Below are 16635 nucleotides of genomic sequence, written 5' to 3'. Positions count from 1 at the left end.
TTGCATCATCTGTGGATCTGTTAGGGCGGTATGCAAATTGGAGTGGGTCTAGGGTTTCTAGGATGACTGTTGATGTGAGCCATGACGAGCCTTTCAAAGCACTTCATGGCTACAGACGTGGGGTCGGTAGCCATTTAGGTAGGTTACCTTGGTGTTCCTGGGTACAGGGACTATGGCGGTCTGCTTGAAACATGTAGGTATTACAGACTCAAAATCAGGGACAGGTTGAAAATGTCAGTGAAGACACTTGCCAGTTGGTTAGCGCATTCTCAAAGTACACGTCCTGGTAATCCATCTGGCCTTGCGGCCTTGTGAATGTTGACCTGTTTAAAAAGGTCTTACTCACATCGGCTACGGAGAGAGTGATGACACAGTCGTCCGGGACAGCTGGTGCTCTCATGCATGCTTCCGTGTTGCTTGCCTAGAAGCACGCATAGACGTAATTTAGCTCGTCCAGTAGGCATGTGACAGTGGGCAGCTCGCAGCTGGACTTTTTGTAGTCCGTAATAGATTGCAAGCCCTGCCACATCCGACGAGCGTTGGAGACGGTGTAGTAGGATTCAATCTAAGTCTTGTATTGACACGTTGCCCGTTTGATGGTTCGTCGGAAGGCATAGCGGGATTTCTTATTAGCATCTGGGTTAGAGTCCCGCTCCTTTTAAGTGTCAGCTCTACCCTTTAGCTCAGTGTGGATGTTGCCTGTAATCCATGGCTTCTGGTTGGGGTATGTACGTACAGTCACTGTGGGGACGAAGTCATCGATGCACTTATTGATAAAGCCGGTGACTGATACTCCTCAATGCCATCGGATGAATCCCGGAACAATTTCCAGTCTGTCCTAGCAAAACTGTCCCGTAGCTTAGCATCTGCTTCATCTGAGCACTTTGTATAAAGCGAATCACTGGTGCTTCCTGCTTTAGTTTTTGCTTGTAATTATGGTCAGATTTTCCAAATGGAGGGCAAGCGAGAGCTTTGTACACATCTCTGTGTGTGGAGTAAAGTTTTTCCCCCTCTACATGCTGGTAGAAATGAGGTAAAACAGATTTAAGTTTCCCTGCATTAAAGTCCCCGGCCACTAGGCGCACCGCCTCTAGATGAAAATGTTCTTGATTCTGATGGCCTTATTCAGCTCGTTGAGTGCGGTCTTAGTGTCAAAATCAGTTTGTGGTGGTAAATAGACAGCTATGGAAAATATAGATGAGAAATATCTCTGTAAATAGTGGTCTACAGCTTATCATGTGATACTCTACACCTCAGGCGAGCAAAATCTTGAGACTTCCATAATATTAGATTTTGTGCACCAGTTGTTATTGACAAATAGACACAGACCGCCACCCCTTGTCTTACTGGAGGCAGCTGTTCTGTCGTGCCGATGCACGGAAAACCCAGGCAACTGTATATTATCAATGACGTTGTTTAGCCACGATTCAGTGAAACATAACATATTACCGTTATTATTGTCCCATTGGTAGGATAGTCTTGAACAGAGCTCATCCAGTTTATTCTCCAATGATTGCACGTTGGCCAATAGGACGCATGGTAGAGGCGGGTTACCCACTCGCCAACTAATTCTCACCAGGCACCTGGACATGCGTCTCCTGTATTGGTGTCTTTTTTTCCATACGAATTATGGGGATCTTGGCCTGTTCCGGTATCAGCAGTAAATCCTTCGCGTCTGACTCGTTAAAGAAAAAAAAATCTTTGTCCAGTAATCGCTGTTCTGATATCCAGAAGCTCTTTTCGGTCATAAGAGACAGCGGCAGAAACATTATGTACAAAATAAGTTAAAAAAGTGAAAAAAAAGTGAAAAACACAAAATAGCACAAACGGCAGCCAACTCCTCCGGCGCCAATATCCTACTACTACTAACCCAGCAGCGTTACAGTTATTGACACAAACCGGTGCGCCTGGCACCTACTACCATACCCCGTTCAAAGGCACTTAAATCTTTTGTCTTGCCCATTTACCCTCTGAATGGTACACATACACAATCCATGTCTCAAGGCTTAAAAATCCTCCCCATACTGATTGATGTCACTTGTGAAATCCACTTTAATGAGGGATCATAGCTTCCACCTGGATTCACCTGGTCAGTCTATATGTCAAGGAAAGAGCAGGTGTCCTTAATGTTTTAAACACTCAGTGTATATACATATAATGTATATAAATATACAGTGTACAAAACCTTAAGAACATCTGTGGGGCCCCGTGTTGAGGATCAGTGTGGCAGAGGTGTTGTTGCCTACCTTCACCATTCTCAAAATCCAATGATTTTCAGTTTGGAAGTTTTTACAGTGATCTCTTGCGTGTTTGCCATGTAGTGCGCCTAGGAAAATAGATTACTGTCATCGTTATGAAATGATCAACTTTGCCCCGTATACCTAAAAAATGACCATGTTTGAAGTACAAAACTGCTCCATACCCAATCAGCATGTAGGCTATAGCCAGATGAGTTGTTTCCAGTAGCTTAATTTTATATACCATTTAACTTGGTAGAGTGACAAGTTTTTTTTATTGGTCGCAAGAGTGCCAGCGGAATTTGTGTGTTGTTGGTCAACTTAGTTTTTGGTTTACAATTTGCTTTTTTCTAATTTATTCACACCAAAATGTGCAATTAGGCAAAAATAAACCAATTTTCTGAAGAGGCAACAACGGCACAGAAATGCCCCAGCCTGTGTATGTCAGGGATTGACATACTGGGGAGGTTGTGGAAACCCCCAGGGCCAGTCGATCATCCCTGTCAGTGGCCCGCTTGGGCCAGTGGAAAAAAATATTCTAATCATGCTATTTTTAATCTAGGCTAGAATTTATTTAAAATAACAGATGGATACCCGAAGCTGTTCGTTTTGTTGATTATTTATCACACGTGGGGTGCACACATACAGCCTATAGATAATCTGTCAGGCAGAGATCGTGCAGCTCTCAAACAGCTGGTTGTAGCGTGAAGCAAAGACCGACAGCGGTAGGGGTAGGAAAGTTGTTCCATGTTATGATTAGTGGTGTAGTATTCTTTTTTTTAGGCGAGGGAGGGCACACTTTAAATGATTTATCATGAGAGGCCCATAAACAATACCTAGTAATGTGCAGACTCCAAGAAATGTTAAAATCTCACCTTTCTGGTAAAAATAGTCATAAAATTGCTGAGGTGTACTCACTTGAGGACAAGCTCAAGTACACAGAACAAATATGATAAAGAAAATATTTCATATGATCCATTTCCTATTCAACAAAACTATATGAATAAGGCTTGAAATGACTTAAGCTTTATAAATAAAATAAAAAATTAGATATTTTTTTAAATAAATATATATTTTTAAAATGTAACTAGGCAAGTCAGTTAAGAACAAATTCTTATTTACAATGACGGTCTACCCCGGCTAAACCCAGTCGATGCTGGGCCAATTGTGCGCCGCCCTATGGGACAATCACGGCCAGATGTGATGCAGCCTGGATTCGAACCAGGTACTGCAGTGATGCCTCTTGCACTGAGATGCAATGTCTTAGACCATTGCGCCACTCGAACCATGAGCAGTTATTACAGATGTTGGCGCTTTCGTTTGTTTCCCACGGCTTCAATTGAAGGTGTGGTCTGTTGCGCTTGTTGCAGTTAAACCATTTGCAGTTATTATGAGCGAACCCAGTTTTTGATCGCTTTCTAGTTTTAAAAACATGATACAGTAACTCCTCAATAACTCTAAAACATCTCAAATGGCAAGACTGACTGCAGTACCTACCATATGGACAGACTTCATTAGTGTATTTGTGTCGGGAGCATGCAGTCTAGTCAGGCAAGGCCCACATTCTTCTGACATATTTTAGAACGTACAAATTATGTGAATGTCAACGCATAATGCGATTGGGATAGGCCGGCCTATTAAAAATGCATTATTCTTAAAGTGGTAATGCATACATTTGTGGGTGCATTTTTTCTATAGGCTATTACAACAATTTAATAAAATGTAGGTCCTAGAAAATTAGAATTAAGTGGTGGAAAAACTTGTTGAATTTGATTTGTCAATGTCTGTATAAACCCTTGCTCAGGCCGCAAACAAGCATTAAATCACCTGCTATTGAAATTATGCACGCTTCATTCACTTTCCGGTTACATTTTAACCCGGGCCAGCATTTTTCTCCTCATTCATGCCAGGATCTTTCAGTTGGCACTAGCCCGGTGTGATACTGGCAAATTTACCTGAATGTCGAGCCCTGCTGTGAGTGGTGCGCGTAGGGCCTATACCAATGTGTAGCCATTAGCGATCCTTACAATAACCTAACCCAGTGGTCGCCAACCGGTCGATCGAATTCCTAGTCGATCAACAAATATTTCTGTAGAAAAGCCAACGAACGATAAAAGGCTTACGCTCCTTTTTTAAAATCGTGTTGAGCTGTTGCCGGTAGGTGCACTTGATTCAAAAGTCCTGCGCACCGGGTAAGCAGTGTTCCCATGACCCTGGCCACAGCCAAATTGAATAGGTTACTAGCCTACGTAAGATTTAATAACTTTTAAAACCATGACCACAGAGAGACTGTCTACGAATACAGCAAAGAGCTGCTGTTTTTATGAGTGAGTTCATGTTAAAAGTTAATATTCAGCACTACCACTGTTTTTATTCAACACTATTACAAAATGCTCTTCTCCGTACTTCTGCTCGGGCTGCAGCTGCAATGAATGAGTAGCCAAGTATTGATAGCCCAGCGTTTTATTATTATTATTAGTAGCTCGTCGTGTTGATTTTAATATTAAGGAATATTTAACTTTCTCTGGTCATAGGAACAACACAAATTTGTGCATGAGACATGCGGTTCGACTTGAGTTTCGCCATCAGGTGGAAGACGGTGTCCCCGCTCTCTGGTCAGTCTCACCGGAGGAAAGGAAGGAGAGCAGGGCCCTTGAGAGGCGGTTGGGCTAAATCGGAATTCCAAGTCGGAAACTCGAGCATCTTTTTAGAGCTCCTACTTTTCGACCTGAAGATCACGGACTTTGTGATTTGACCTCGTTGACCATCAGATGCAGGTACCATGAGTCCAGTAAAATAAAAAAAGCAAATGATTTCAAATCATGCTTCACAGTGCCTCACAAGTGCTAAACCAACTGATCTATTTCATCAAAGCTCGAGTTTTGAAAAATAATATGGTCTGATTTACAATATTGGCAGGCCAATCATAAACCCAATATGCTGTGATAATGTATTAGGCCTACTGCCCAAACCTCATTCCTACAAAACTGTTTGTGTGAGGTTAAGGTAAAACTGCAAAAGTGATCGTGACTCAGAAAAGGTTGGTGACCACAGGCCTAACCCTTTTCGGGCAATTGAAAGGTATCAACAACGTAACCTATGCCTACCTGGCAGAATCACACATACTTGCATTAATCCAGTGCCCATTTGTGTAGAAAACTCCATCACAAGTGTGCTACAACACCACTAGCCACACAACAGTCTGGATGGTGCACACCTGAACTAAAGACCTCAATGTGGTTTAAGCATTGTTGTTCACTTTGAAAAACAACAAAATTGGATGTTCTATTAAATAGTGATTGGGATTTTTTTTTTTACAACTGGTGTAGACTTCACAGTAAATGCTTGCTTACGAGCCCTTCCTAACATTGCAGAGTTTAAAGATAAAAATAGTAAGAACAGGAAAAAAATAAAATGCACAAGAATGGAGCTATTCAGAAGGTTCACACACACATTGACTTTTTCCACATTATTGTATTGCAGCCTGAATTAAAAATAGTATAAATTAAGATGTTTGTGTCACTGGTCTACACACACACAACACCATAACGTCAAAGTGGAATTATATATACACATTTTATTTTTTACAAATTAATAAAAGGTATTCAAAACCCTTTCTTACGGCAAGCCACAATACATTCTGGAGTAAAAATGTGCTTAACAAGTTAGGGGAGGGTTTGGCCGGGGTAGGCTGTCATTGCAAATAATTTGATCGTAACTGACTTGCCTAGTTCAATAAACATTTAGAAAAATTCACATAATAAGGACTCTAATAGTGTTTAACAGTATGTTTTTAATGTCTACCTCATTTCTGTACCCCACATATACAATCATCTGTAAGGTCCCCCAGTAGAGAAGTGCATTTCAAACACTGATTCAACCACAAAGAACAGGGAGGTTTTCCAATGCCTCATAAAGAAGGGCACCTATTGGTAGATGGGTAAAAAAATTATAAAAACAGACAATGAATATCACTTTAAGCATTGTGAAGTTATTAATTACAGTTTGTATCAATACACCCAGTCACTACAAAGACACAGGTGTCCTTCCTAACTCAGTTACCGGAAACGAAGGAAACCGCTCAGGGATTTAAACATGAGGCCAATGGTGACTTTAAAACAGTTGCAGAGCTTAATATAGTTTAATGGCTGTGATAGTAGAAAACTCAGGACAGATCAACAACATAGTAGTCACCCCAAATACTATCATAAAAGACAGTGATAAGATGGAAGCCTGTACAGAACAAACAAATATTCCAAAACATGCATCCTGTTTGCAACAAGGCACTAAAGTAATACTGTAAAAACGTGGCAAAGCAATACTTTTTGTCCTGAATATGTTTGGGGCAAATACAATACATTACTGAGTACCACTCTCCATAATTTCAAGCATAGCCATATCATGTTAGGGGTATGCTTGTAAACATTAAGGTTTGGGGAGATTTTCAGGGTAAAAAAAGAAACTGAAGGGAGCTAAGCAAAATCTTAGAGGAAAAACTAGTTCAGTCTGCTTCCACCTGACACTGGGAGATGAATTCACCTTTGAGCACGACAATACATACATACCCTCGTAAAACTGACCATCCTACCAATCCGACTTCGGCGATGTCATTTACAAAATAGCCTCCAATACCCTACTCAACAAGCTGGATGCAGTCTATCACAGTGCCATCCGTTTTGTCCCCAAAGCCCCATATACAACCCACCACTGCGATCTGTATGCTCTCGTTGGCTGGCCTTCACTTCATAATCGTCGCCAAACACATTGGCTCCAGGTCATCTACAAGACCCTGCTAGGTAAAGTCCCCCCTTATCTCCGCTCACTGGTCACCATAGCAGCACCCACCTGTAGCACGCGCTCCAGCAGGTATATCTCTCTGGTCACCCCTAAAGCCAACTCCTCCTTTGGTCGTCTCTCCTTCCAGTTCCCTGCTGCCAACGACTGGAACGAACTACAAAAATCTCTGAAATTGGAAACACTTATCTCCCTCACTAGCTTTAAGCACCAGCTGTCAGAGCAGCTCACAGATCACTGCACCTGTACATAGCCCATCTATAATTTAGCCCAAACTACTACCTCTTCCCCTACTGTATTTATTTATTTTATTTATTTTGCTCCTTTGCACCATATTATTTATATTTGAACTTTGAACTTTCTTCAAACTACAAATCTACCATTCCAGTGTTTTTCTTGCTATACTTTATTTACTTTGCCACCATGGCATTTTTTTGCTTTTACCTCCCTTATCTCACATCATTTGCTCACATTGTATATAGTCTTATTTTTTTTCTACTGTATTATTGACTGTATGTTGTTTACTCCATGTGTAACTCTGTGTTGTTGTATGTTGTCGAACTGCTTTGCTTTATCTTGGCCAGGTCGCAATTGTAAATGAGAGAGAACTTGTTCTCAACTTGCCTACCTGGTTAAATAAAGGTGAAATAAAATAAATAAATAAAAAAATAACCTAAAACACATGGCCAAATCTACACTGGGGTTGCTTAACAAAAAGACAGTGAATGTTTGAGTGGCCAAGTTAAAGTTTTGACTTAAATCTACATGAAAATGTATGGCAAGACCTGAAAATGAATCAACAACCAATTTGACAGACGCTGAAGAATTTTGAAAATATATATATTTTTTAAAACAGACAAATGTTGCATAATCCAGGTGTGTAAAGCACTTAGTCTTACCCAGAACGACTCAACTGTAATAGCTGCCAAAAAGGTTCTTCTACAAAGTAGATGTGAATACTAATGTAAATGAGATAGCAAATGTATTGAAAATGAAATACAGATGCTAACAAATTGTAAAAACCTGTTTTCACTTTGTCATTATGGGGTATTTTGTGTAAATCTATTTAATCCATTTTGAATTGAGGCTGAAATATAATCTCAAATAAGGGGTATGAATACTTTAAGGAACTCTATAAAGAGTACCAGTACCACATCAGCGAGCAGAAGTATGAGACATTTGAGGTAGATACAATGCATTTGGAAAGTATTGGCTCCCGAGTGGCTCAGCGTTCTAAGGCACTACAGACCCTGGTTCGATCCCAGGCTGTATCACAACCGGCGTGATCGGGAGACCCATAGGGCGGCGCTCAATCGGCCCAGCATCGTCCTGGTTAGGGTTTGGCCGGTGTAGGCCGTCATTATAAATAAGAATGTTCTTAACGGACTTGCCTAGTTAAATAAATACAAATTCAGAACTTGACTTTTTCCACATTGTTACATTGCAGCCTTATTCTAAAATTGATTAAAAAAATAATAATCTACACACAATTGAGCTCAGGTGCATCCTGTTTACATTGATCATCCTTGAGATGTTTCTACAACTTGATCGGCGTCCACCTGTGGTAAATTCAGCTGATTGGACATGATTTGGAAAGGCACACACCTGTCTATATATGGTCCCACAGATGACAGTGCATGTCAGAGCAAAAACCAAGCCACGAGTTCGAAGGAATTGTCATTAGCGCTCCAAGAAATGATTGTGTTGAGGGGAAGGGTAGGTCTGGGGAAGGGTACAAAAAAAAAATCTCTGCTGCATTGAAGGTCCGTAAGAACACAGTGGCCTCCATCATTCTTAAATGGATGAAGTTTGGAACCACCAAGACTCTTCCTAGAGCTGGCCGCCTGGCCAAACTGAGCAATATGGGGAGAAGGGCCTATGACAGGGAAGTGACCAAGAACCCAATGGTCACTCTGACAGAGCTCCAGAGTTCCTCTGTGGAGATGGGAGAACCTTCCAGAAGGACAACCATCTCTGCAGCACTCCACCAATCAGGCCTTCATTGTAGTGGCCAGACAGAAGCCACTCATTAAAAAAATGCACATGACAGCCCGCTTGGAGTTTGCCAAAAGGCATCGAAAGGACTTTAACCCAAGAGAAACACAATTCCCCGATGAAACCAAGACTGAACTCTTTGGCCTGAATGCCAAGCGTCACGTCTGGTGGAAACATGGCACCATCCCTATAGTGAAGCATGGTGGTGGCAGCATCATGCTGTGGGGAGGTTTTTCAGCAGCAGGGTCTGGGAGACTAGTCAGGATCAAGGGAAAGATGAACAGAGCAAAGTACAGAGATATCCTTGAAAACCTGCTCCAGAGGGCTCAGGACATCAGACTGGGGTGAAGGTTCACCTTCCAACAGGACAATGACCCTAAGCACACAGCCAAGACAACGCAGTCGTGACTTCAGGACAAGTCTCAAGTCTCAAATACAGGTGTGCCAAGCTTGTAGCGTCATACCCAAGAAGACTCTAGGCTTTAATCGCTGCCGAAGCCTGCAAACTTTCATGTGGAATGCCAATATATCTAACCATTTCTACCGATCTGTGTGCCAGTCATATGCACATTTTCATGGAACAGTTTCATTTCCTTTAAAATAACGCCTTCGTATCTCAAATGATTGTCATGTGGTTAATCAAAATTCTATCCAAATCTAAATGAAAATGATAAACCTAAAAAGTAACTTCTATTGCCAACTATGTAAAAATAGCCTTTAAAGCCAACAGGCAAAACCATTGCAGCATGCAGGTAGAAAATATCCTGATAAAAATAAATATCTTATAAATCACATTGGGCTAAACATGGCCTGTCTACCACAAACTTGAAACATTGCATCAACTATTAACTTGGGTCCAGCTGGAAGCTCCTTGCAACATTGTATAAAATATTCTGGGCTCCTCAGAGTTTCCTGAGGCAGTGAGCTCAGGACAGATACCACTGTAGGGTATTTGCGTAAGGGATAAAAAGTAATCAGGCCTATTTTTTACTTTCCACAGGGTCAGAGCATTACATGTTTCCCTTTCCTGCAAAGTGGTTATGGAAAGGGAAATAGCTGTTAAGATTTTTCAAGTACATTGAGGTGTTGGCATTCTCAATTGATGTAAAAACAGACTTTGTTTTCTTCATGTTTGAGGTGAAGAATACATTAATGATCTGTGGTTTTTCTCAAAGTAGTGGTGGCGTGTTAGGCCAATCAGAAACACTAATCAGATCCCCAAATGGGCACATTTCTATGCCTACATTTGCACGCAGGCCAGGTAGCCAATAGGCCTACTTATATGCGTAATCAAGTTTCACTTCCTTACTCAACATTGACTGGAGCACTCCAAATAAAAAACAATGACTAAAGTGACAAAACTCTTAAATGGAATGAAATAAATCAAAACTTGTCTTTCACAAGTGTAGAATAGGTTGTGCTCGCCGCAAACAATGTGTCCACTCTGACAATAAGAACGGTAAAAGACCGGAATAATAATATATTGAATGCATTAACAGAAATTACCGCAACCAAACAAACAGTAAATATACTACTGGTGATATACAGTACCAGTCAAAAGTTGGGAAAACTACTCATTCGACGGATTGTCTTTATTTTTACTATTTTCTACATTGTAGAATAATAGTGAAGATATCAAAAACATGAAATAACACATGGAATCATGTAGTAACCAAAAAAGTGTGAAACAAATCAAAATATATTTTACATTTGAGATTCTTCAAAGTAGCCACCTTTCGCCTTGACAGCTTTGCACACTCTTGGCATTCTCTCAACCAGTTTCACCTGGAATGCTTTTCCAACAGTCTTGAAGGAGTTCCCACATATGCTGAGCACTTGTTGGCTGCTTTTCTTTCACTGCAGTCCAACTCATCCCAAGCCATCTCAATTGGGTTGAGGTCGGGTGATTGTGGAGGCCAGGTTATCTGATGCAGAACGCCATCACTCTCCTTGGTCAAATAGCCCTTACACAGCCTGGAGGTGTGTGGTGTTATTGTCCCGTTGAAAAACAAATGATAGTCCCACTAAGCGCAAACCAAATAGGACGGCTTATCGCTGCAGAATGCTGTGGTAGTCATGCTGGTTAAGTGTGCCTAGAATTCTAAATAAATACTCTGCATCTCACGAAGACACGGCGGTTGGAACCAAAAATCTCCAATTTGGACTCATCAGACCAAAGGACAGATTTCCACCGATGTAACGTCTATTGCTCATGTTTCTTGGCCCAACCAAGTCTCTTCTTCTTACAGGTGTCCTTTAGTGGTTTCTTTGCAGCAATTCGAACATGAAGGCCCGATTCACGCAGTCTCCTCTGCACAGTTGATGTTGAGATGTGTCTTTTACTTGAACTCTGTGAAGAATTATTTGGGCTGCAATTTCTGAGGCTGGTAACTAATGAACTTATGCTCGACAGCAGATGTAACTCTGCGTCTTCCTTTCCTGTGGCGGTCCACATGACAGCCAGTTTGATCATAGCGCTTGATGGTTTTTGCGACTGCACAACATTTTTCCGGATTGACTGACCATGTCTTAAAGTAATGATGGACTGTTGTTTCTCTTTGCTTATTTGAGTTGTTCTTGCCATAATATGAACTTGGTCTTCTACCAAATAGGGCTATCTTCTGTATACCACCCCATAACTTGTCACAACACAACTGATTGGCTCAAACGCATTAACCTGTTTAGGATAGGGGGCAGTATTTTCACGGCCGGATAAAAAACGTACCCGATTTAATCTGGTTATTACTCCTGCCCAGAAACTAGAATATGCATATAATTGTTTGATTTGGATAGAAAACACACTAAAGTTTCTAAAACTGTTTGAATAGTATCTGAGTATAACAGAACTCATATGGCAGGCCAAAACCTGAGAAGATTCCCTACAGGAAGTGCCCTCTCTGACCATTTCTTGGCCTTCTATAGCCTCTTTATCGAAAACAGAGGATCTCTGCTGTAACGTAACATTTTCTAAGGCTCCTATAGGCTCTCAGAAGGCGCCAGAACAGGGAATGGTGACTCTGCAGTCCCTGGGCGAAAAACAGTAGGGCTCTTGGAAAGTGGTCGTTCTGAGAACAATGACATGGGTGTGCGCGCGTGCATGCGAAGACTACATTTTCTATTTTCAGTGTTTGAATGAAAACAAGGTCTCCCGGTCGGAATATTATCGCTATTTTACGAGAAAAATCGCATAAAAATTGATTTTAAACAGCGTTTGACATGCTTCGAAGTACGGTAATGACATCTTTTGTCACGATACGCGCCGGCGCGTCACCCTTCGGATAGTGTCTTGAACGCACGAACAAAACTGAGCTATTTGGATATAACTATGGATTATTTGGAACCAAAACAACATTGGGTGTTGAAGTAGAAGTCCTGGGAGTGCATTCTGACGAAAGAACAGCAAAGGTAATCCAATTTTTCTTATAGTAAATCTGAGTTTGGTGAGTGCCAAACTTGGTGGGTGTCAAAATAGCTAGCCATGATGGCCGGGCTATCTACTCAGAATATTGCAAAATGTGCTTTCACCGAAAAGCTATTTTAAAATCGGACACCGCGATTGCATAACGGAGTTCTGTATCTATAATTCTTAAAATAATTGTTATGTTTTTGGTGAACGTTTATCGTGAGTAATTTAGTAAATTCACCGGAAGTTTCAGTGGGTATGCTAGTTCTGAACGTCACATGCTAATGTAAAAAGCTGGTTTTTGATATAAATATGAACTTGATTGAACAAAACATGCATGTATTGTATAACATAATGTCCTAGGAGTGTCATCTGATGAAGATCATCAAAGGTTAGTGCTGCATTTAGCTGTGGTTTTGGTTTTTGTGACATTATATGCTAGCTTGAAAAATGGGTGTGTGATTATTTCTGGCTGGGTACTCTCCTGACATAATCTAATGTTTTGCTTTCGTTGTAAAGCCTTTTTGAAATCGGACAATGTGGTTAGATAAAGGAGAGTCTTGTCTTTAAAATGGTGTAAAATAGTCAAATGTTTGAAAAATTTAAGTTTTGAGGAGTTTGTAATTCGCGCCATGCTCTATCATTGGATATTGGCGAGGCGTTCCGTTAGCGGCACATCTAGATGTAAGAGGTTTTAACCTCTCTGGCGCATGTGGGACGAACTCGTCCCACCTACGTAACAGCCACTGAAATCCAGTGGCGCGATTTTTGAATCGTTAGAAATACTATTACTTCAATTTCTCAAACATATGACTATTTTACAGCTATTTAAAGACAAGAATCTCGTTAATCTAACCCCACTGTCCGATTTCAAAAAGGCTTTACAACGAAAGCAAAACATTAGATTATGTCAGCAGAGTGCCCAGCCAGAAATAATCAGACACCCATTTTTCAAGCTAGCATATCATGTCACATAAACCCAAACCACAGCTAAATGCAGCACTAACCTTTTATGATCTTCATCAGATGACACACATAGGACATTGTGTTATACAATACATGCATGTCTGTTCAATCAAGTTCATATTTATATCAAAAAACAGCTTTTTACATTAGCATGTGACGTTCAGAAAAAGCATAACCCCCGCAAACTTCTGGGGAATTTACTAACAGTTTGCTAAATTACTCACGATAAACGTTCACACAAAGCATAACAATTATTTTAAGAATTATAGATACATTACTCCTCTATGCACTCGATATGTCCGATTTTAAAATAGCTTTTCGGATGAAGCACATTTTGCAATAATCTAAGTACATAGCCCGGCATCACAGGGCTAGCTATTTAGATACCCACCCAGGTCAGCCTCCACCAAAATCACATTTCCTATAAGAAAAATGTTCTTACCTTGCTTGTTCTTCGTCAGAATACACTGCCAGGACTTCTACTTCAATAACAAATGTTGGTTTGGTCCCAAATAATCCATCGTTATATCCAAACAGCGACGTTTTGTTCGTGAGTTCTAGACACTATCAGAATGCTTCATCACGGTCTCGAGCATGGCGCATTGGCGTGACAAAAATGTCTAAATATTCCATTACCGTACTTCGAAGCATGTCAACCGCTGTTTAAAACCAATTTTTATGCCATTTATCTCGTAGATAAGTGATAATATTCCGACCGGGAATATGCATTGAGCCTAAACAGCCGAATTAAATTTCTCCTCAGGAGCGAATCGTGCACGCGCCTCATTCAAAGGTGCTCTGAGCCGCCACTTACCAAAGCCGATAATGTGTTTCAGCCTGAGGCTCCCTCGTCAACCTTCAGTTATTTCCTGGGTTCTGAGAGCCTATCGGAGCCCTGGGAATTGTCACGTTACAGCTAAGATCCTTACTTTTCAATAAACAGATGCAAGACGCACGACTCCTTGTCAGACAGGGTACTTCCTGCTTGAAACCTTGTCAGGTTTTTGCCTGCCATAGGAGTTCTGTTATACTCAGACACCATTCAAACAGTTTTAGAAAATTCAGAGTGTTTTCTATCCAAACCTGAACAATAATATGCATATTCTAGCTTCTGAGTTGGTGTAGGAGGCAGTTAAAAATGGGCACATATTTTTTCCAAAATTCTCAATACTGCCCCCTATCCCAAACAGGTTAAGGAAAGAAATTCCACAAATTAACAAGGCAATTAATTGAACTGCATTCTAGGTGACTACCTCATGAAGCTGGGTGAGAGAATGCCAAGAGTGTGCAAAGCTGTCATCAAGGCAAAGGGTGGCTACTTTGAAGAAACTTAAATATGAAAAATATTTTGATTTGTTTAGCACTTTTTTGGTTACTACATGATTCCATATGTGTTATGTCATAGTTTTGATGTCTTCACTATTATCCTGCAATGTAAAAAATAAAGAAAAACCCTGGAATGAGTAGGTGTGTCCAAACTTTTGACTGGTACTGATAGAGATATACATACACATTTTTTGTATATATATTTTCCTTCATTATTTTCCACTAACCCTTCCACCCATTCCCCTACTTGTAGTAAACAACACATAGGCTTCTACTTCCAGCTTATACATACTATATACATTTTACGGACACAATCTATTTTTACAATAATTATATTTTATTTGTTTTTAGTCCTGTCATTCCTCTACTCTCAACCTCATCTATTTGTTATGTCCATACAGTTTGATTTATACTTGCCATATTTTTAACTGCTGTTTCCCAAAAGTTCTGAACCTATATACATTTTACAGACACAGTATATTTTACATGAGATATCTTGCTATTAGTCCCACCCTTCAGCTCCATTCAAACCCTTCCCATTTATTTCTTAACACCATCCATATTGGATTTCTATTTCCCATATATTTTTCCAACTGTGCTGTTTCAGAAAAGTTCTGAACATTTCTATTCTACTAGTTTCTGCAGATTTTAAATGAAAATGTTTTGCTAAAAGTATTATATTATTGATCGATTGACTATAACTTTTCAGATCACCCAGTAGTGCTATCTGCAGGGTTAGCTCCAGGTAAATATTGCAATTCTTCAGCCATTCCTGGACCTGACCAAAAGCAAGCTGCATATGGACAGTACCAAAACAAATTATCTAATGACTGTTTCTTCGCAGAAAAATCTGCAGAGTTGGGAAGGTTGTATCCCCATATATATATAACTTTCTATTTTGTATAATAATTCAAATGGAAAAATTCTACGTATCAGTTCATAAACCATGTACCATGGTATGTGTACATTGAAAATATCTACCCAACTATTTTGCAATCTATATGGCACAGCTGTCATTTTATGGGCCTTAAATAATGGTAAAATTGTCCACTGATAGACCACTTAGCAAATGCGCAAAAGCTTTTCAGCCAGGGCTTGGAATTACGTCATTCAACTTTTTCCCGGGTTCTGAGAGCCTATGGGAGCCGTAGGAAGTGTCACGTCATGCCAGAGATCCCCTGTTTTGGTTAGAGATGATCAAGGAGGGCAAGAAATGGTCAAAGAGGGCGCTTCCTGTTTGGAATCTTCTCAGGTTTTGGCCTGCCAAATGAGTTATGTAATACTCACAGACACCATTCAAACAGTTTTAGAAACTTTAGGGTGTTTTCTATCCAAAGCTAATAATTATATGCATATTCTAGTTTCTTGGCAGGAGTAATAATCAGATTAAATCGGGTACGTTTTTTATCCGGCCGTGAAAATACTGCCCCCTAGCCATAAGAGGTTAACTAGGCATGTCAGCTAAGAACAAATTCTTATTTACTATGACGGCCTACCACGGCCAAACCCGGACGACGCTGGGCTAAATTGTGCACCGCCCTTAGGGACTCCCAATCACAGCCGGAAGTGATAGTCTGGATTCGAACCAGAGACTGTAGTGACGCCTCTTGCACTGAGATGCAGTGCCTAAAACCGCTGAGCCAATCGGGAGCCCACAAAATACAGTTGATACAGTCCACCCCCCATCCCTCAGCATTTTACCAAACAGGGGCAGGGAATTTGCTTTGTTATTGTTCAACTGCAGATATACCCTCTAAATAATACCTAGGAAACTGGCAGTCATTGTGGCTTGGACAGGTTACCAGAAAAATAAGTCAGATGACAGCAAGCCAACACAGTATGACGCCTCACATCACCCACTAGACAGCTGTTCTGTCAGTGGCTTTAGATAAGACTGCTGAATCGGCGGCTTGT

At 40.6% G+C, this 16635-nt stretch overlaps 1 protein-coding gene across 3 annotated transcripts in view; it reads right to left on the bottom strand.

The window, feature by feature from the left end:
• The window catches only part of LOC115174458 (protein lin-9 homolog), a 45695-nt gene that overhangs the window by 28475 nt on the left and 585 nt on the right, over window positions 1-16635 (bottom strand). The window lies entirely within an intron of this gene.

This window comes from Salmo trutta, chromosome 35, assembly GCF_901001165.1.
Source record: "Salmo trutta chromosome 35, fSalTru1.1, whole genome shotgun sequence".
In the NCBI taxonomy this organism is placed as follows: domain Eukaryota; kingdom Metazoa; phylum Chordata; class Actinopteri; order Salmoniformes; family Salmonidae; genus Salmo; species Salmo trutta.
This window is presented reverse-complemented; position numbering and strand designations above follow the sequence as displayed.